General features: G+C 46.0%; 1 long non-coding RNA gene and 1 pseudogene across 2 annotated transcripts; one reads left to right on the top strand and one right to left on the bottom strand.

Moving 5' to 3' along the window:
- Positions 1-4512: 4512 nt before the first annotated feature.
- Positions 4513-14299, bottom strand: LOC103584648 (annotated as a pseudogene).
- Positions 14300-14645: 346 nt separating this feature from the next.
- On the top strand, positions 14646-17118 carry LOC103584745. Of its 2 annotated transcripts, XR_550020.1 has the most exons (4): positions 14646-14921; positions 15036-15313; positions 15478-15558; positions 16236-17118. It is a non-coding gene; the product is annotated as an uncharacterized LOC103584745 (long non-coding RNA). The 2 variants fall into 2 exon arrangements; XR_550018.1 differs by having other exon boundaries at positions 15478-17118.
- Positions 17119-21673: the final 4555 nt, after the last annotated feature.

The raw sequence follows: 21673 nt of genomic DNA, 5'->3' as shown, positions 1-21673 counted from the left end.
AGCTTAAACCCCACATAAGCTGTGACTCCCAGCAGAGTTTGCACAGTTGGGAGGTTGATAGAACATAGTGATTAAGACACTGGCTTGGAGCCAGACAAATCAGGGACCAAGTCCCAACTCTGTGTTCAGTTTTCCTCTGTAAAATGGGCCTAATCATGGTACCATCTCATGGAGTGGCTGACATGTCTAAATGAGACCCTGCAGAGGAGGGCCTGACACATCATGAACATTGGGTAACCATAAGCTGTTACTATGTTAACTCTGAGTTTTTTCGGGGAGGGGGGGGTTGGCAGCTGATGGATATAAGGATCCAAACCCTTCATCTTGCTGTTACAATGCCGTGTTCTAACCAGCTGAGCTAACCGGCCAGCCTCACTTCAAGTTCTTGACTGGAGGACCGGAAGAGCTGTGCTAAAGAGACTAGAAAGCCAGAGCCCTGGAGGGGAGTAAAGGGAGAAAAGCCATGTTCCCTGGGGGTGGAGCGAGTTATGAGAAGCAGGTAGTGGGGGGCCCGGGTCACGCTCAGCACCGACCTGACAGAGGTATCTGCACGCCCCCATCGTGGCCTATTGTCTTCTTCTCAGACATCAGTCTCACATAAGTCTCTGCCCTGCAGCTTACAGTCTAATGATAAATTTGATAAAAACACCCTCCCTTTGACCATGCCACTCACAGAGTTCACTTGGGATTTATTTAATGGGTTAGTATACTTGCATCAGCTTTGGCTGGCAAGATTAGTGCCCTGATATCCGACTACAGAGTTTCCTGCTATCTGTAAATGAAAGTGAGAACTAATATCGCTGCTATGAGTTCTTCAATAAAAATTTTGCAGTGCATAATTTGATTAATTAAATGTATCATCTCTTTCAACTTTTATAATAAGTAAATTTCATACATTCCCAACTGGAGCTTTCATTATCATTTTTATCTTGAAGGATTTCCATGTAAACACCTTTCAAAAGCCATCGATGTTCAGACACTTTGAAGCCATGACTGTGAGTTTGAACTGAGTTAAAAATAAGAGCCTCCAGAGCTCATCTGTGTACAGTGGCGGACACAAAGGTAAAGCAAACACTTTTGAGCAAGATAATGGATGACTACAGCTTCAAATCAAAATTAGGACACTATGAGAAAACCATCATGTTAATTGTGATGCACTGGGAAACATCTCTATGTATCTATGAAACCACAGTTCGACTCACTGTTATAAGTATCCCATTTAGGACAAATATCAGCAAACGTTATTTAAAACAAATGTTTAGCATGTCATATTGCTATTGCTCTAAGGATTGTAAAGTACTTATGAAATATTTATAGAACATAATACTTTATGAAATAAAAATGCCAGTTTAATTTTTCCATTATTTCACCAAGGGGAAAAATACATGTGAGATGAAGTTGTATGGATATTAAATTTGAATCTTCTCATTCCATTTCAAAAAAGCGTGATGGCAAGTTTCCAAGAGGGAATCTGGTTATTTCCAAAGTCTTTTTATAATGTAGAGCTACCTCAGGTTAAAAATAATAATAATAATAATAATAATAATAATAATAATTTCTCATTGAAAGAGTAAAATGGTTTAAAACAATCCATATCAGATTTATTTCCTGGCCTTGCAAGAAAGTCTAAACTCAAACTTCTGGAATACCTGTTTGAAAACTGTCTCCAACAACAAGCTCTTTGAAGTCTCCTCAATGGCAGCTAATTGACATCCCTTGAAGGGATTGTTTTTGAAAACAGAAATTCAGCAGAGCCAAGTCTCATGGATAAGACAGAGACCAAGCTAAATGAACAAGGTGTTCATTCTGTCAGCATTTATTAAGCCCTTCCCATGTGTGAGACACTTAACTACTCTACATGCTGGAAATACATGGATGTGAGGCTTCTAAGGTGGTCTGAAGACAATTCTAAAAGAAAAACTCAGAGTGTCTTGAATAATGGCAACAACGTTAAGTCCATCAAAGTGACTTCTTTTGACAGACAAATTTTATGTGGATAACTTATGTTTTAAAAAAAAGACTCATTACTTAATAATTGTATTTTATAAATCTAATTAGGTACAATCATAATATGAGTCTACACATAGACTGTGCTTTGTTTATAATTAATGGATTTCTAGAACGTTGTGGAAAAACATTTGAAAATCAAATACATAAAGGGAACGATGAGGGTACTTCAAAAAGTTCATGGAAAAATTGAATTAAAACATAATATGAATCTTCCCATGAACTTTTTGAAGATCCCATGTGTTTTAAGAGGAAGAAACTGTGTCCCCTTTATTTCCAAGCCCGCAATTGTTCTGTACATCAGAGTCCTTCCAGGGAGTCTGTTCTGCTTTTACCGAGAGGCCCAAATCTACGGGACCCTGTTGGCCTATACATGGCCTCCCCCAGGATCTGAAGACCCCAGTCCTGAGGAGGGGGACCCAAGCACAAGCAGGAGCTAATGGGCTTGTCAGAGGCAGGTGATATAGAGGTCAATCCTCTGACTAGGAGACTTCTTAGTCAATGCCATGATTCTTAGTTATTGCTCTAGACATATTTACAAACAGAAAAGGCTTTACCCACTTCGTTAACGTAGTTCACAATCTTCCAGACCCACTCTCACATTTTTAGGGTACAGTATGAGTTATAAGACTCTACAGCAGCCCCGCTGGCCATTTGGAGCAATTCTTCCATGCAGAAATTAATTCTATTTCGGTTGATCGTGAAATTGCTGGTTTTGTAGATCAAAAATGTCAATCTCATATGGTTCAACCTAATACGTTGAGACGAAGAGTAGGTTATGGGTTAGAAGCCTCATCAGATAATACAACAGAGGGCTTTCCTCTCAAGTCACTCCACGTAAATCCCAAGAAAAGGAACGTGGGAAAATGTAAATATGTCCTGGGCCCATCTTCCCACAGGGAGAAAGACGGAAGATCTTTAAAAATGTATTTAGTTAATAAACCCTTGTCTAGCTGCCCCGTGCTGAGAAGAAACAGCTCCACAGGTGAGCCACTGACCCAACCATCATTAACACCGTCAGAGCAGGAGGACAAGAGCCTTCGCCATCCTTGAGAGAGGGCCTCAGGGACAAGAATCTCATCCTCCTTTTATCAAGCTGTTAAAATTAAGGCACAGAATCACAACGAAGACACACTGAGATGGTGACACAGTCAAATTCAGAAGTAGTCTCTGAATTCTCTGGAAATTAGCTTCCATTTCAATGGCATGGATAAGAAAGCCCTGAGTTGTATTTCATAAAACAAGTGAGCATTTAGTGATAGAAACAGAATAAGGTCTGTCGGACTCGGATCTAAATTCTCTCACTCCATCTCATGTGGGTAACATGTATAGAATCAAGAACAAGACAAACCTTTTTTCGGGGATTGATTCCCTAGTGTTTTCAAACTTGATGCTTTTTTTTTTTTTTTTTTTAAAGATGACTGGTAAGGGGATCCTAACCATTAACTTGGTGTTGTCAGCACCAGGCTCTCTGAAGTGAGCTAACCGGCCATCCCCATACAGGGATCTGAGCCCGTGGCCTTGGCATTATCAGCACCGCACTCTCCCGAGTGAGCCACAGGCCGGCCCCTCAAACTTGATGCTTTAAAGACATATCTCCTACATTTGGGGAACATTTAGAGTCTCTCTCCCACATGGGTTCTCCAATGTGCACTAAAATGTGAACTATTGTTGAACTGTCCCCCACATTCACTACATTCATAGGGTTTCCTCCTGTGTGGCTTCTCTGGTGTACAATGAGGCTTGAGCTCTGACTGAGGCTTTTTCCACATTCCCTGCATTTATATGGTCTCTCTCTAGTGTGAATTTGCCGGTGGGTGATGAGGTTTGAGCAGTCACTGAAACTTTTCCCACATTCGAGACATTCATAGGGCTTCTCCCCTGTGTGGATCCTCTGATGGCTGATGAGGGGACGTCTTACTGAACTTTTTCCCACACTCAGATGTGTGTTCGCCAGTGTGCACTGAAGTGTGAGCTACTGGTAAAACTTTCTCCACACTCACTACACTTACAGGGTTTCTCTCCTGTATAGATTCTCTGGTGCATAAGGCAGCTTGAGCTCTGGTTGAAGCTTTTCCAGTACTCTTCACATTTATAGGGTTTTTCTCCTATGTGGATTCTGTAGTGTGCTATGAGGTTAGAATGATCACTGAAGCCTTTCCCACATTCGGGGCATTTGTAGGGCTTCTCTCCAGTGTGGATTCTCTGATGGCAATCCAGATGTGAGCTTTGCCCAAAGCTTTTCCCACAATGGCCACATTTATAAGGTTTCTTTTCTCCAATGTGTGCTAATCTCTGGACAGGTGGGTGTGAGCTCTGGCTGAAATTTTTTCCATATTCAGAGCACATATTGGATTTTTCTCCTACATAGGTTCCCTGAGGACCTATGAATTTACCTAAGTCTCTTTCTGCAGGAGACAGTGACTCTTGTCCATTTTCCAGGGATATTTCCCACTGCTTTTCTGCCCCACATTCACTTTCCCAGTCTTTTTTCCAATTAAGGTATTGAGAAACATCCATTTTGGGTCTTTCTAATAATGCCCCAGGTAGTTCTACTTCCTCTGAAATATCCTGGCTTGAATTCTCCTCATTCTGTCTTTGTTTCAAGATCTGAAATAATAAAATGAAACTGCATATGTAACCTATTTTCTGAATTCAGAATAATGAAAACAATGTGAAAGAAGTCCTCACTGGACACTTAAAAGCAAGTTATTTATGGTGACAGATAGGACATAGTCAACTTTCCATTAACCAGGAGCAAAAAAAACTGGAATATGGCTGAACCACGGTTAAGACCAGCAGGCTTGCACTTCCCCAGCTTCTAAACAAGAAGGTCATATGGAGAGAGGCTGGGGAAAGTACGTAGGCAGGCTCCAGGCCCATTCCTCTTTAGCCTGAGCAGCTGCCCCTTCAGAGGCTCTGCCCCAATCCTGGCTCCTCTTCTTGGCCCACCCACTATGGACGAGCAATCAGCACAAAAAGGCCACTTTTCTCTTCTTGATACTGCCCTCCAGGTGGAGGGACATTCCCTAGAATAATTCTCCTGGCCTTACTCCATCCCCTTATTTACATGTGGGAGGAATGACGACTTTGATTAATGAGGACCTGGGCGTACGAGGCTTAGAAGAGCAGCAGCGGAGGCTCTATACCTGTAGGGAGAGGCCTGGGGCTATCCAGTACTGCCTGTGACGCGGGGGGCATGAGAGGGTGGAGGACATCTGCTCAACTCTGGGGTTCAGTATTAACTGCTGTGGCCACACACCTAAGTTGCACTTTCCAACGTTCCCACAATTATAAAGCTGTCATTGTGATCTCACTGTCAAACTCTTAGACTTGTCCAGAATCTGGGTGGGGGAAGAAGAGTACTATTTATCGGATCCCCTAAAATTCTAACAAAATGATTGAGCCCCACCAGGGAGGGGATCTCATCTTAACCATGAGAATGCATTCGTCCAATAATCTAAGGTGGACTGTATTTTTTTGTGTGTGTTTCTTTGGTTTTTTAGTCTCTGTACTCATCAGTGTAATAGCTGATACACCCTCTTACCTGAGGACAAAATAGTAAGTGGGATTTGGAAGCAAGGAGACAGAGTGAGAGCTTGCTCCGTTGGCAACTGACAGCCACTCCCAAGGAGGCAGCACCAGATGACTGTGTGGAGTGGACAGAGCAAGCTCCATACTTCACCTCCTTGTACTAAAAATCTACTTAATCCTGCATCCTCAAATAGAGGGCATGTCAGACATTTAACTGATAAGAGCAGATACAACACCTGATCTCAGCCAAAAGGTTGAGAAGTGATTGAATGAAGGTTTAATTTGCGGTTTTCCATGCTCACTTTTTCTATTAACCTGGTTAAGTGATGCTTAACTGATAGTTAACTGTAGTTAAAATTCAGATAGAAATTTAAGAAAAAAATCATAAATGCTCCTACTTTTTTTTTTTTTCCCTTTTGTCTTTTTTCATGTCCGGCAACGGGACCGCAACCCTCGGTGTTGCGCCCGCACCTCGCTCAGCCAGTGAGTGGGAACCGGTCTGTATGTGGGATCCGAACCCTCGGCGGGAGCGCCGCCATGCTCCCAAGCGGCACACTGTAGCAGTGCATCACCGGGCCGGCCCGCTCCTACTTTGGTTATACCATTTTCGAAGGTAATTAAGGTTCAAACTTAGAACAGGCTTTCCTGGGTGCCACCTGCTTCTCTGTTCTCCCAACTCCTGCAGTTTTAGCACCACAGAACCATAAATCGGGAATGCCAAGTGCCTGAGATCCTCTCCCAGCCCTTGCTGGTGCTGGCTTGTCTGTGCTCAGAATTCCAGGGCTGGCTTCTTTGTTGGTGGAATACTAGCTTCCACTCATTTCCCACCTGCACAGGAAGTTTTCCAAATCTCCCTGAAGTCCTGGAGATTGCCATTCCAAAGCTCTTGGCTTGTCTCCAGCCTTGAGACCCCATCTGGCTGGGAAACTGGAAGTCCTACTCAAGGAAAAGCAAGAAGGGACATGGAGTTCTCCTGTAATTCACTTTCCGTTCTTATATCTGGAAGTGGGAGGTGAAATGAGAATGGAAGCACCTCCCAGAGAAGTCTACTTTGCAGATGAAAAAGTTTAGTTAATGACTCAGGAAATTTTCCTCCTTTTACTCCTTTGAAGAGTATAGGACAATGTACTTATCTATTTTAATACATATAATGATGATGATAATGAAAACCAACATTTGCCGAGTGCTAACAATGTGTTAGAATCCTCGTAGCAGCCCAGGTCGATACTATCACAATGTCCATTTTACAGATAATAAAATGGAAGGTCAGGGTGCTTAACCAGCTTTCCTAAGAACAGAAAAGCTTTAAGTGACAGACTGTTGTATACAACATTGGCAAAGTTCACATCTATGGAGTATTTTAGATGAAAACAAACAACTGAAACCTTAAGTAACTCTAACCTTTCTCTCCTCTGTTTCTATAATATTGTCACTAAAAGCAGGCAGGGAGACTCCTGTGCTGTAGAGCAGAGCCAGATCCTCAAAACGATCTTTGTGAGCCACCTGGACTACTGGTTCCATGGGAGGTTAAGTTAAGCAACATTTGAGGATAGGATGTAAACAGTTCTCCCAAAAAAGTCACCAATTTTCCTCATGATGAGGCCATTCCAGATACAAATTAGTGATGGCAGAGCCAGGACAATAATCATGGGTGCTGATTCACGGTCCCTCCTTCTTCCCACTGTTCTGAGGTACACTGGTGAGCAGAGCTTACCATTGGGATTTTCCCTCAAAGTCTGGGGACCAAGGCTCCTGGTCTCCTCTTGGGCCTCCACCGTCTCATTACCATCCCCTGTCATGCCTTCCAGTGCTGCCTCCTGGTTCCCTTTGGAGTTCCCTCTATTCCATGGAAGACCTCCTGCCACCTCTAAGGCACTGAAGGTGTTAGCAAGGGTCCAGGAACTCATCAGGCATCCATCTCATCATAGAAGGTGCAGGAGCCTGGCATGTGGGTGCTCCTGGCTTTGTGGTAGTTGGTCTGGAGGTTCTTGAAACGGTAGCAACACTGCTCCAGAGTCCTCAGGAAACCACATTCCCACAGCCGCTCAGCCACGATCTGGTACACCTGGCGATTCTGATGGCAGGTGCGAAGTTTCTCGTGAATGTAGGGCTCACCAAGAATTCCCAGAAAAATTTTAGTTTCTTCATACCCCCAGTGCACACCTGGGGGAAAGGTACAGTAGTTAAGACAACGTCACTGGTTTTTGTAATGAAGATAGCAGAAGACCCCCACCTCCCTACCATAGCATTCTAGTGATTTCCTCAGAATATCAAACGGGCTTTTCTCCTCTCTGACAGGACTTGACCCAACAATATGTACATATTTATTTATTTTTTATTTTTTTAATTTTTTGTCTTTTGTCTTTTTCCGTGTCCGGCAACGGATTGCAACCCTCAGTGTTGCCCCCGTACCGGACCGGGGACCAGCAACGGGATTGCAACCCTCGGTGCTGCTCCCGCGCCTCGCTCAGCCAGTGAGCGGGAACCGGTCTGTATGTGGGATCCGAACCCTCGGGCGGGAGCGCCACCGCGCTTCCCAAGCGGCGCACTATCCAGTGCACCACCGGGCCGGCCCTACGTATTTATTTTTAAGCTTATAAACATTATTCTTATATAATGCTTCTTCCTTTTTCTCAATTGTCCACATGAACAAAGGGCACTTCCATTCATATATAAAAATAATCTTTCCCTGCCCTTTCCAAACTGTTACAACATGTCCTGAATCCATACGATACCTCTGAGAGAACTGGTTGGGATGAGGTCCTCTCCAAACTCTGTTAATAGCTAGGACCCTTCCATCTTGCTCATGATGAAATCTTACCAACAGGTCTCTGAAACAGGGCTGGGACACCAGGGCTTCCAGAAGTTTCTTCAGCCCCCAGATCCTCCCCCTTAGAATCCTCTGTCAGGGCTCCTGAGTGCCCTTCTTCCAAAGATGCTGCTGTGCAGCCCAGGTTCCGCTCCTGCTTCCCTTACCCACCTTCTAACACTGCCTCAGCCAGCGTCACCTCCTTCTGTTCCCAGCAGCCCCCGTGTAGTTCTTCGTGTGCCACATCACGCTGCCCAAGTAGACTCCCAGCCACCTCTGGAATGAGGGTGGTGGCCTGGGGGCTCATCAGGGCATCCATCTCATCATAGGAAGAGCAGGAGCCTGGCATGTGGGTGCTCCTGGCTTTGCGGTAGTTGGTCTGGAGGTTCTAGAACCATAGCGACACTGCTCCAGGAACTGTAGGAAGCCACGTGTTTGCAGCCACTTAGCCACAATCTGGTACACTTGGCAGTTCCGATGGCAGGTGCAGAGTTTTTCATGAAACCAGGACTCACTGAGAATTTCCAGAAAAATCTTGGTTTCCTCGTAGCCCCAATGCACCCCTGCCACTTTCTCATCCTCCAGGTCCTGCCACTCTCTAGCTTATCCCAGGTCTTGGCTTTTCTCAAGACTGGCACCTGGCCAGGCTTGACTCTTCCCCCACCCACTGAGCAGTCTCTCACACGCTCCTTCTCTCTGGAGCATGGACAATCTGGCCTCTGTGGTTTTTCCTCCCACTCCACCCAGGGGCTCACTCTGGGCCTATGGATTGGAAAATCTATTTGCAAGGAGACAAACAGAAGACATAATGATTTTATATGCCAGGAAAGAAGGATATTAATTTTTTAAAAGAGCCTAGGGGGATTTGAGGGAAAACTCAATGAAAACAATATTAAGGACTGTGAGGGGACAATAAGAAAAAAATTCAGGCCCAAGTCTATAACCATATATCCATGTTCATCTATCTTGTAAAAAATAAAACTCAGACACACACTTAAACTGACCATCTCCCTAAGATGAGTGCCATGGGTTAAATGTGTTCCCCAAAAGTTTGTACTGAAAACTTGACCCCCATTGTAACAGTGTTAAGAGGGTGGGAAATCCAATTATGGTATTTGAAAGGTGGGGCCTTTGAAAGGTGATCGGATCACAAGGACAGTGCCCTCATGAATGGAGCAATGGCTTTGTAAGAAGGGCAGATGAAAAGGTTCTCTCTCTCTCACTCATGCCATTCCTTGCCATGTGATATTCTTCATTGCCACCCAGAAGAAGACCCTCACCAGATGCGCTTCCTAGACTTTGAGAAAGGCTGTGTATACCCAGCTTCCAAAACTGTAAGAAATAAATTTCATTCCTCTATAAATTAATTACCCAGTTTCTTTCTTTCTTCCTTTCTTTCTTTTTGGCAGCTGGATGGTACAGGTTCAAACCCTGGACCTTAGTGTTATCAGCACCATGCTCTAACCAACTGAGCTAACTGGCCAGTCCTAAATTACCCAGTTTCAGGTATTCGGTTATAAGCAACAGAAATGGACTAATACAATGAGCTTTCAATCTAATATCCTTTGTGGGCTCAAGAAACTCATCTTTGGTGACAATGACTATGGTATTGGATTTCTATTTTCTTTTTTTTCAAGTGGGAATGAGGGAAGAAATGGATTTGAAAAATTCAACCCTAAAATGGTCTGGAGTAGGGAATACTACAGAAACGCCACAGCTAACTTTGACTCTAAAGGAAAAAGGCATTCTTACCTAGCAAGATCCCATTTGCTGGATTCTGTCGAGTTACTTCTAGGTGGTTCTTCTGTCCAGGTTCTGGTTCCTTCTGTGCCTCTTGGGAAACATACACAGCCACATCGCCAAATGTCACCAGCTCCTAAGGAAATATAACACCCCTACTCAACATACTGCCTTGGGACAAAATGCCTCTAAATTCCTGAGTCAGAGGGCAAATGACAAAATGTAGAAAAAACTAAAAAGTGAGTTCTCTTTGCTCTTAAATACAATAATGGGAGCAGGAGGAGGCAACAGGAGGAGAGGAAGAAAAGCTAACATTTACAGAACACCTATGCACTGTGCTGGAAGCTTCTCATACTTGTTCAAAGTTACATAGCTAGGACCCGGTAGAGCTAGGATTTGAACTCAGGGCTGTCTGACTCTGAAGCTTTCTGGTTTTGTTTTTGTTTTCCACAATGTATAATACTGTATGCCATGTCAGCAAGATCCAGAAATTGGATGAAAGAAGTAACCAGTACCTTTAAGGCAAACAAACCAATTAGTATAATCTGACAATTTCAAAAAAGAGAATAATTTTAATACAACCCCTTGCTACCATAGCATGGCACTGCCTTATATAAGTAAGAAGATTTGGGCAACCTTTTGCAGTCTGATGAAATTTTAGAGGCTAACTCTGTAAAGTTACTGGGCCTCCTTACTGGGTAAAATTCTTTTGGAATTTCTGAGAGCTGAGAGAGTTGGTTGCAGAGAGACCCACTCAAGTAGTAAAAGGTGACCTGAGTAAGAGAAAAGTCCGGCTCACCTGAGATCTGCTCATCACCCCGGTCACCACTGCTCTTCTGTGCAGGAAGATCCAGAACCTGAGAATCAGGCAGGGCTGGGGGAAGAGAAAGGAGACATTAGAGTACAAAGGTACTTCAAAAAGTTTGTGGAAAAATAGAATTAAAAGATAACACGAATCTCTCTGTGAACTTTTTTTTTTTTTTCCCCTATATAGGGGATCTCAACCCTTAGCTTGGTGTTGTCAGCACCACGCTCAGCCAGTGAGCAAACCGGCCATCCCTATACAGGATCCGAACCCGTGGCCTTGGTGTTATCAGCACCGCACTCTACCGAGTGAGCCACGGGCCGGCCTCTGTGAACTTTTTTTTTTTTTTTTTAAAAGATGACCGGTAAGGGGATCTTAACCCTTGACTTGGTGTTGTCAGCACCACGCTCACCCAGTGAGCTAACCGGCCATCCCTATATGGGATCCGAACCCGTGGCCTTGGTGTCATCAGCACCACACTCTCCCGAGTGAGCCACAGGCCGGCCCCCTCTGTGAACTTTTTGAAGTACCCTCGTATATGGTTCTCAACTCCTCTTGGTGACTAACCCAACTGAATTCAAAAACAGAAGAGTTTTCCTCTTCCTGTTAGTATCTGCTTTGTCCTACAAAGGAGGGTTGGCAAAAAAACAAAATGACACATTTCTAAGATGAAAGTTCTAGATTTTCCCTCCCATATCCATCCAGATACTGACTGTTAGGGTTTCATAATTTTGTTTTTTCAGTTCTGGTAACACACGTGAGTCATCTGAATTGGTCTGGGGACATGTACCTGTTTTAAGGATTACTGCACTTTAGTTTAGCCCTACCTGTGTCTTTCCCACCAACCAGGCCTAAAATCTGTCCCCACCCATAACCTACTGGGACCAGTAATCTCTCACTCACATAAGGAGAGGTGCCACAGGCTCTCCTATGTTGTTTTATAAAACATGCCAACTGAGGTCCCTTTGGAGGTGCCTATTTAGGATCTTACAGATTCATGTGGTCAGCTTCAGTTCACATGCCACATCTTCCAAGTGGAAGGGCGTTGTACCCTCTGCCCAATTTTCTGTACTCAGAGGGTACTGCTATACCCTCCCCACAGAAGATTTCCTCCTTCCTCCCCACACCGCTGCTGCTTACTGCTCTTGTGGAAGGATGGAAGGTCTACTTCAGGGCTGTGGTTCAGTTGTTCCTCTGGTTTTGTCTGTGAACTCTTCACTACTGCCTGGAACAGACACATGGATTCTGTCTGCGCTTGCTTTGGATGGATGTTTAGGGAACTCAGTACTGATCCTCAGGGTTCCTTCTCCTCTGAGAGCACATCCTGTCCCTATTCAAGGACTGGAAGTGGTCAAAATTCTGTAGGAACTGAAACTGTGTCTGGAACTGTGTCCCAAGCAAAAGAGAAAGCCAGTCTTACGCAAACCCCTGTAGCAGCAGTAAAGAATGTAGATGTGTGGAAGATTTCATAGAGTTAAGGCCTGGAACCCAGGCCCACTGCAACCTGCCCCCCAGCTCTCCTGGGGCTGCTCCTACCTGCCCTGCCCACCCCTAGGCAGAACACATAGGACTAACCAATAATTCAGCTATTTGGCAATAGGCTCAATAACATCAACAAAGATCAGTGAAGCCATTTGCTTCCTACTGGCTGCTGAAGAATGAGAACTGTTCTCCAAAAAGAGGTCCCTGTCACACGAGCTCCTCCTTGATCAGAGTGGTACACACAAACCATTTTAAGCAATTCTCTTACTTAAGGCAAGGACCAACACTCAGAGCAGCCGCATTCTCTGAAGAGTCAGTCTAAAATTGGAAGGAAAATTGCAGCTACCAGGAACGGGGAATAAGCAAATCCAGTCTGACACAAAAAGCAAAGAAAAAAAATAAAATAAATATCACCCACACTGCTGGCAACCCAAGGTGGCTCTGGCTCTCACATTCCTCTATTTTAACTACTCAGAACTCATATCTCACCTGCAGCCCATGTCTTCCAGGTTTTTTCTGTAAGTCTTCCACCAGGGCCACTGCTTCCTCTCCACTCTCTGGATGCTGTTGTCTAACCCAGATCTGGATCTCCTGGGGAAGGACAGTCAGGAACTATTCCAGGACTAGCAACTCCAGAATCTGCTCTTTCATACACTTCTCCGGTCTCAGCCCTGACGACAGAGCTTCTGGAGTTGGATGAGGGCTTCCCAGGGTCCTGATGCTTCTTTATAGTGGAAATGCCAAAAGCTCTGGCAGGATGTCTCTGGTCCGGAGTCATTTCCTTGAAGGGAAATTTCCTGCTCCCAGTGGGAACCTTCTTCCCATTTCACTATTCGAAGCTCTTCCTGTATTCAAGGAACCTGGATTTGTTTGTCCACAGCTACAGCCATTGTTCAGCTCAGTGAAGAACCTTACAACTGCACTCTGAAGATCAAAAATCTTCCATCACCTCACTGGGAAGCTATCCTCAGTCAGGAGTCAATAAGTGGAACTTCTCTTGAAATTCTAGAGCCAGAGATACACATTACAAAGTGAACAATAGTGAAAATCACGAATGTTAGCCCCTCCCACATCCCCAATATCCTACTGCCTGTGGAGTCTGGCCCTCTGCTGCTGGGAAAGCAGCTCCAGAAGTCTGACAAGAGGGGTCAGGGGCTGGTGATCTGGTTGGAAAGTAGAGGAGCTTGAAGCTGTGTTTGCATAGCAATTTACTTAAGGCTGAGAAAACGCCAAGTATCCATGTTGAAGAATGCCAATGGGCTGATGAAGATTATATATGGGACAATAAACTGTCTACCCTCCCAAGGCACTGGTCCTCAGAACTACAGGGTGTTGCAAAGTAAATGACCAGGATAAGTCTGAGACGGCGCACAAGGTAGCAGCACCCTAGAGAGCAGCACCCGGGTGGAGTCGGCTATAAGTTTCAGTGATTCAAATGCTCCAAAAGCTAAACTGCCCTCGCTTCTGGCCAAGTTATCAGCCTTGGGCGCCCGTTCAGGATTCCTCACCCCTGGCATCATAACTCTCTCCCAAACAGGGAGATTCACCCTGGATAAGGTTACAAGCTTTAAGAGCAAAGATAATCAAAATAGAGTTGGAAGGACAGTTAAGAAATACTCTGGCTTTTGTCCTAGAGCTGAAGCGATCACGGCTCAGAAACCAAGGACTTGCCCAAGGTCACATGGCTGGTTTATGGCAGAAAAATGGACAGTGGCTCAGCCCTTTGACCGTGAACTTAATGACCAGCCTGCAGAACGTGACTTACACTGGAAGGCTATTCCGCTCCGCGGACGACCTTCTCCGGAAGGTTTATAGGGCAAACGCGGGCCCTGGGGAGGAGCGTCTCGGCTGCTACAGGGACAGGGACGTCCCCTCCTGGCCCAGTGGGCGGCAAGAAGGAAGGCGCCGCCAGCACGACGAGCGTGTCCTGTCCCGGGATCCGCTTGCGGGGACGCGGGGCCTAGGCCCGAAGCGGCCGGACCCCGACTCTCGGTCCGGTCACGCCCGCCCAGCGGGGTCAGCGCGGACCCGAGGTGAAGGCCGCTCCCGCCCGCCGAGACCCTCGACTACGGGGGCCCCTGCCGCGGAAGCCTCCCTGCGGCCACGCGACGTCCCTACACGACACTCGAACCCGGAGCCCGGACCCCAAGCCCAGGCATTGGGACGTCCCCTGAACACCGGAAGCGGAAGCCCGAGCCCCCGGGGCGACTCGCCGGAACTACGTTTCCCAAGGCCTGGCCCGCGGACAGACAGCAGCGTTAACCAACAAAACATGAGAACGTCTCAGCGCCTGTCTCAGACGAATCATCGACGACGGGTGGCACTTTCCTACGAGCTGGACGGGGGTCCGGAGACCCCACTAGAATTGACCCAGCTGCAGAGGGTGCGGGTCCTACCAGGTCGTACCTGCAGAGGCAGGTGGTGATCTCTCGCCCTACGCGGCCCTGGGGACACTGAGCGAGAGGGCCTTTTACAAAGCGTTTTCACTTATGGGTGAGGGCGGCTGTTTATCCCTGTCAGTCCCTATTTATCCCCGTTTTACAGGTGAATAAACCGAAGCGGCTTGTGCCCGAGGTCTCCGTATGGAGCTGGGACTCCAACTCGAATTTTCTGCCATTTAAAGAGCTTTTCTCTCTCTCTCTCTCTTTTTTTTGTCAGCTGTGGTAATGCTTCACCACTCCCCCAACACACACAACATACGTCCCCGTTTCCTGTGTGCACAGTCCTGGGTGATTCAAGATGAATTACCACTGACGCTTATTCATTCAACAACCAATAGTTGGAGCATCTACTTTGGGCCAAGCACTGGGCGAGATGTGTGCTGTGGTGCCAGAAAAAAGGAGAAACACTCCCTCCTCTTAAGGAGTGCAGGCCAGCAGAGGGTGCATATTCTAACATGCTGTTGTGAACAACCTAAAAAACTCCAACGCCCTGTGGTAAGTGCTAAATTGAAATGTGTTCAAAGTAGATGACTGGGAAGAAATTCTGGAGGGGGGGCTGGGAGAGCCCAGGAGAGAAGGTGCAGCTTCAGGGAAAGGGGAAAGGAAACCACTTTACCTAGTACCTACTTTACACATTTTATCTGGTTTGGTTTTGACAGCTGAAACCTGGAATTCTGCAACCCTGCATAGTATGTCTCACTCCCTATTTAACAGATGAAAGATCCAAAATTCAGTGGAAGGTAGGTGAAGCTATAAATCCCCCCACAGGAAGGGCAGCCTGTGGTGAGGCAAGGGAAGGACAGGATGACAGGAGGGGCTCTCCTGACAGCCAGTTGCTAGCTAGGCTGGGCCATGGAGATTCCTTCTGTCCCTTTGATCTTAGGAACAGGAGTCTGGGAAAGTTGATGTGGAGGCTCAGGCCAGCACTGTTAGCCTGCACACACCTCTAGCTTCCAATCCATTCCCTGGACCAGCCCAGGAGTACCACAGAGCTGCATCAGGGACCCGCTAGGTGGGGCAAAAGCCCAACCCAGGAGAGGGCTTTGGGCCCCCATCTCTGGTGACCAGAGCAGCTCTAATTTTACATATTTTATATAGCCTGTGAACTATGAGGGACCCAGGCAAAGTTTCAATGGAGTAAGACCCTCCTACTCCCAGCAGCAGTTCTTCCACAGCTGCCTCTGGCCTGTGAATGGATGAAATATTCTCATATTTGGGACACTGGGAAGAGTGAGCAGGAGGGAGGGATCCAGGGGCAGGTGGGCCCTGGAGCCACAGCCTCTGCTCAGATGTTGGAGGCCTGAGCTCAATTGCACCAACTGCAGGGGTGGGAAACCAAATGGAATTAATCACAGACTGAGATCTGTCTCAAAATCTCACCATCACCCATGCAATTCTAATTCTACTTCTCCTACAGCTTTGGGCCATCTGTCAGAGATGCAAGCCTGGACACTGGGCCCCTGCTGAACTCCCTGGATATGAGACAGGACCCCCATCAGGGATAAAGGGCCAGGAAGGGCAGTCGCCAGTCACATGCAAGAAAGGACCAATTACAATTGTGAATGGTCCTGATACTAGATAGGGAAAAGACTAAAATTTGTAGCTAATGTACTATTTTTATTTGAATATTTTGTTATTTTATCCATTTGTTCCTATTAGGCATTTTTCATGACTTTAATAATACAGTGGAGTTAACAGACTTCAGGAGTAGAGTAGGTAAGTGACAGGTGCTGGGCCAGTTCCTTACCAAACCTCTCCTCTTGAGTCTCCACTTCCTCGCCTGCAGAGTGAGGATACTTACCTACCTCATTGGCTTGTTGTCAGGATTAAATAAGACAGCATGTAAAGAGCTTAGCACAGTGCCTAGCACATAGTAACTGCTCTGTAAATTTTGTTACCAGAAGCTATTATGATTTATTGTAAACTATAAATGAATTTGAAAAGAACCAAAATCCCATAAAAAAAAAATCATTGTCTCATTATGACCTGCCTCAAATTGCAAAATCTCTAATAAAAGTAAAGGTAGGTAGTTAGTAACACAAGTTTGTCTAAAACTGGATCTGTCTAGCTCCCAGTACTCCATCCACTACACCACAAACTTCAGGGCAGGGTCAGGAGGGAGACAAGTTACTGACTGGGAAGGTGGATGGAAAGAGGTTTTTTGTGGTGCTGGTAAGTTGTTTCTTGATTTGGGTGCTGGTTACACAAGTGTGTCCAGTTTGTAAAAATTCAATTCAAAATTCTTGTAAAAATTGAATTCATAGGGCTGGCCAGTTAGCTCAACTGCTTAGAGCACGGTGCTGATGATACCAAGTTCAAGGGTTCAGATCCCCATACCAGCCAGATACCAAAAAATAAAAAAAGTTGAATTCAAAAAAGTCAATTCACTTTTGTGTACTTCTTGTCTGCTATATTTCAATAAAAAGTTTAAAACAAGGGGAACTGTCTCAGGATATAGTTATATGGATACCCTGGATCAAAGGGTAAGAATAAGATCAAGTCTCAATGCTTGTCCAAACAAAAAAGTAGCAGACTCAGCTACAATAAAGATGCATGGGTTTCCGCTGGCTTTTATCTGTGACATTTCAAAAATACAAGTTGTTTCATGAGGATGCTGAGTAGGAGGTTGGTTGGTTTTTATGTCTTCAGCTGTGTCTTCACGCACCAATACCAACAAATTGTAACTTATGTGGGTAAATACTGAGAGGGCACTGAAGTCAATACTAACTTAATCATCATATCAAAGGAAAGTATAGGAAACCTAATCCGCTTTCCAGGCCAGAATTTTGGGCTCCATCTGCATTTATATACATAGACCCATATATATGTATATGTATATATGTATATGAAGAGAACCAATTGGTAAATATTTACTGAGTTCCTATCACATGCTGTAGGGTCCCCCCAAGTTCCCTTTCTTTCTGTGTCCTAACAGAAAATAGATGCCTTGACTGCCCTGTGACCCAGCCAGCTGCAAGTTTTTCCCAGCAGGCTTGAACCCAAACCAGGGTCTTGAACATTCCCAGACACTGATAATGGTATCTAGATTGTTGCCCAAAACACTGAAAAAAACTGGCCTAGGCCCTGACCCAAATTCCTTAAACCCTCATATAAACTCCACACCCTTACCCCCTCAATGTGGAACGCCTAGGTGGAACATCCCTTTTTTCTCGCTGCAGTGCTCTGTATGCAAGTTCCCTAATAAATGCTCTGGACTGATCACCTGGCTTTCAGTGCTTCTTTCTTTGGAATCCCAACCAGCCCCATCTCGGGAGGGTTTGGGGCACTCCCTGTGGGAACTCCCCTGCTGCCACTTTTGAGGCAATTCCAGCTGCAGATTTGACAGGACGAATCACATGCCAGGCATAGAGCTGGGTGCTAGAGATAGAGTTGGGAACCTCAGTATGCGTGTGAACATAAAAAATAAGAGAGAAAGGGGGTAGGATGAAGTAGGGGAGATACACGTGTAAGAGGTCAGTAAGAGTCACAGGCACCGAAGTCTGAGAGCACAGGGGACATAGGCAGGGTCAGGTCTGCCCGAGAAGTGCAGGGAAGGCCTCGTGGAGGAGGTGGTGCCCAGCTGCATCTTCAATAATGGGTAGCTGTGCCCCAGGCAGACAGGGAGGCCCAGCATTCCAGAAAAGGGAGTAGAGTGAGCAGAGGCAGTGAGGCAAGGGCCTGCTGGACATGTTGAGGGGGAGCTGTCGGAGGCAAGAAAGGTCTGGGGCACAGAGGTCTGATGAGGGAAAGGCAAGGCACAAACGTGAGGAGGTTCCACAGAGGCCTCCATCAGGAAGTCCTCATCACAGAGATGGGGAGTCCCCGAAGGTTTATGCTGGGTAGTGACAGGCTCAGTTCTGTGTTGCAGAATGCTCACTCCAGCTGCGACACTACACGGGGGACAATAGCAGGGGCAGGGCTGGAGGAAGCTTGGGGAACCAGTAAGGGGGCTATTGCAGTTGTCAGGCAAGGGTCTGAACTCTGCAGAGGCTTTGGAACCAGGGAATGTTAAGTAGAGAGGCAGAATTTGTAGGATGTAGTTCCTGAAAGGCAGAGGGATGCGAGGAAGGAAGGAGTCTTGGATGACTCCCAGGCTGGGGCTGGGGGAGGCTGAGCGGATGGGTTTACTCACAGAGAGCAAACACAAGGGGAGGCCGACAGGGAGTCGAGTTCTGGGCATGCTGAATTTGAAGCTTCAGGAACAACTTCAGCATGTGAGCAGGGTGAAGGAAGAAGCCAGTAGAGACGCACAGACCAGAAACCAAGAGAGGAAATAGCTGATGGAGCAAGGTCCTGATTCCGGAGGAGCTGTGGTTGTGAAGCTCCAGGCAGAGGCTACTATTAAGCTGAGCACATCTCTAGGCTGACCCTGGAGGGGAGGAAGTAAGGGGGTGCAATACAGAGAGTTGTGTTGGTCTGGGGATGGTGGGAAGCTGAGGGAGTCCACGCCTGACAGATTCAAGGTTCTGAGAGGATGGGAGCTGAACCTGAGAGTTGACATTCCGGGGAGAATGGCCAAAAGGTACAAAGGCCATTGTGGGGACTGGGAGAGGGAAGTGACCAAAGTCACGTAAAAGACCTGCTGAGGTGGACCTGAGGGCTAAATGGAGGTTGAAGCAATGGCTTTTTTGTTGTTGTTTTCCTTTTTTTTTCTTTCTTTTAACCATTTTAATTGTCCCAAGGCTGTTCCCATGATCTTAGAAACTGGTGACAAATTTCAGTCCCTAACCCTAAAGACATGTACATTTAAGGGGAACTATCCTTTGTTAGAGACACACGTGTAAGTGAGCTGCAAGCAAAGAAGTGGCAGAGGGAGATCTGCCAAGGAGACTGGGTCTTCTTGAAATTTTTTAGGGGAAGACCAGGTCCTTCCATCCAACACAGAGCCATGTGGAGGCCGTTGTATACCGAGCTGTCCTGGCCTCTGTGGACACACGTTCAGGAAGCAGGACATGAAGTTATGGACTCAACTTTTCAAAAATCACAATTTTTAATTTTCCCAATCTGGTTCCAGCCCAGTGCTGCATTTCCAGCTAATCTTGTTTCCTTTTTTCCAGGATATTTTGTGTTTCCACCAGGTAGGGAGGAGCCAAAAAAAGAAAGTTAGAAAGTTTCAAAAAGCTTAATATCAACTCTTTTCTCAAGTTGAGACTCAAAGTAAAGAAAGATCCAATATCTTCTACAACCCAAGATCCCTTTAATAATCAAATTCCAGAACTTAATGTCAGCTGGGACACCATCCATCGATTCTCCCTTGCTGACAGCTCTTGTTTTCCCAAATAGGAATCTTCCTCCTATTGGACAGATGATGGGACTTGCTGTCACAACCCATCTCTAGCACCTAGCATAGTGGTGGTAGGTAAGTCCTCAAAGAGTATGTCAAATAAGTGAAGGAATGGAACTAATGATGGGGATTTCACAGCCTACTTGGTTTGGTTTAGCAACCATCACTGCCTACAACTTCTTCCTTGTGTTTTACTTAGTTGGTTCTGGATAGAGTTTTTTAGGTTTTTTTTTTTGGCAGCTGACCAGTATGGGGAACCCTTGACCTCAGTGTTACAAGGCCACACTCTAACCAACTGAGCAAAACAGCCAGCCCCTGGATAGAGATGATTCCCAGTGGCCTCCTCAGGATGACATCTGGCTTCTTAGCCAAATCTGCCACTCGATGTAGCGCTGACAAAGAGCAGTGGAAAGGTGTGGGCACAGGACAAACGTACACAGCTCTAGGTTCCCCCAAAGGTGTGCTCTTTGAAGCAACGGACTTTTACTCCAAAAGGTCTTGGGCCACTTTCAGCCTGGGGCAGGAGGTGGGTAGGGTAGGGAAGGAAGGTGTGAGTTTGCTGACAGTCAAGTCCAGCTTTTTACCACATGTTAACAGACAGACTCAGGAAAAGAATGGGACTCTATTAGGCAATAAAGAGCATCCATCCTGTAAGAACCAAGGCCCATTCTGAGCACAGGCCCTATGCATAGGAGGAGGCAGTTTCACATTTCCCAGAAACACCTTATCTGCTTCCCTCTAACAAATCCCTGCACCTGCTATCATTCCCCTGCCTTCACTGTTTCAAGATTCAGGATCCCAAGAACAAAGCCCTAGTAGCATCCCAAGACCAAGGGTGACATCTGGAGGACAAACTCCTGATTCAAGCTCAAATCTCTCCAGAGGACAGACAGTGTGTCCTCAAAATCAAAACTTCCTTAAATATAATGTTCTTAGCATACAAAAGCTACTGGACAGAATTCTAGGTCTCCGTATATAAAATAAAAATATAAGAACAGGGAATTAACAAGTGCATAGAGTGAGTGATTTAGAAATGATTATGGGGCTATGTATCGGAGAGGGTAAAGACAGAAGCCTACCCTGCAGAGTGCAGGACTGTTTCACTCTCGACAGACAGAAACGACCATTCACCATGGGTAGGCAGCGGGCGGTCTCAGACTTCACACTCCAAACATGACACCCTACAACAACAAGCACATTCCCCCTGGCAGCTAACTTACCACAGGACAGTAAGCAGAGACAAAAGCAAGCACATACATCTCCTCAGTTTCTACCTTTCCTGCCAGGCCCTGTCCAACTCTAGCCAATGGAAAAGACACTGGGACAATGGTTCCAGGCCATATTTCCTCACGTTTCTGTGATCCTGACATTTTCTGGAAAGTAGAAAAGGGTTTTACCTGGGGAAGCCCCTCCATCTTGACCTGAAATCAAAGCCCAAGACACTAAAGCCAAGAAAATTGGGTTTTGATATGAGCAGGGGACCCTAGAATGCTAACATCTTAGGGTGAAGGCAGCTTAGCCCAACAAAGTAACAGCAAAACCAGCAGTAGATTTCCAGTATTTCTCTGAGG

The sequence above is a fragment of the Galeopterus variegatus genome, unplaced genomic scaffold (assembly GCF_000696425.1).
Source record: "Galeopterus variegatus unplaced genomic scaffold, G_variegatus-3.0.2 Scaffold14, whole genome shotgun sequence".
Lineage (NCBI taxonomy): Eukaryota > Metazoa > Chordata > Mammalia > Dermoptera > Cynocephalidae > Galeopterus > Galeopterus variegatus.
Note: the sequence above shows the minus strand (reverse complement) of the source record. Positions and strands in the feature narration are given on the sequence as shown.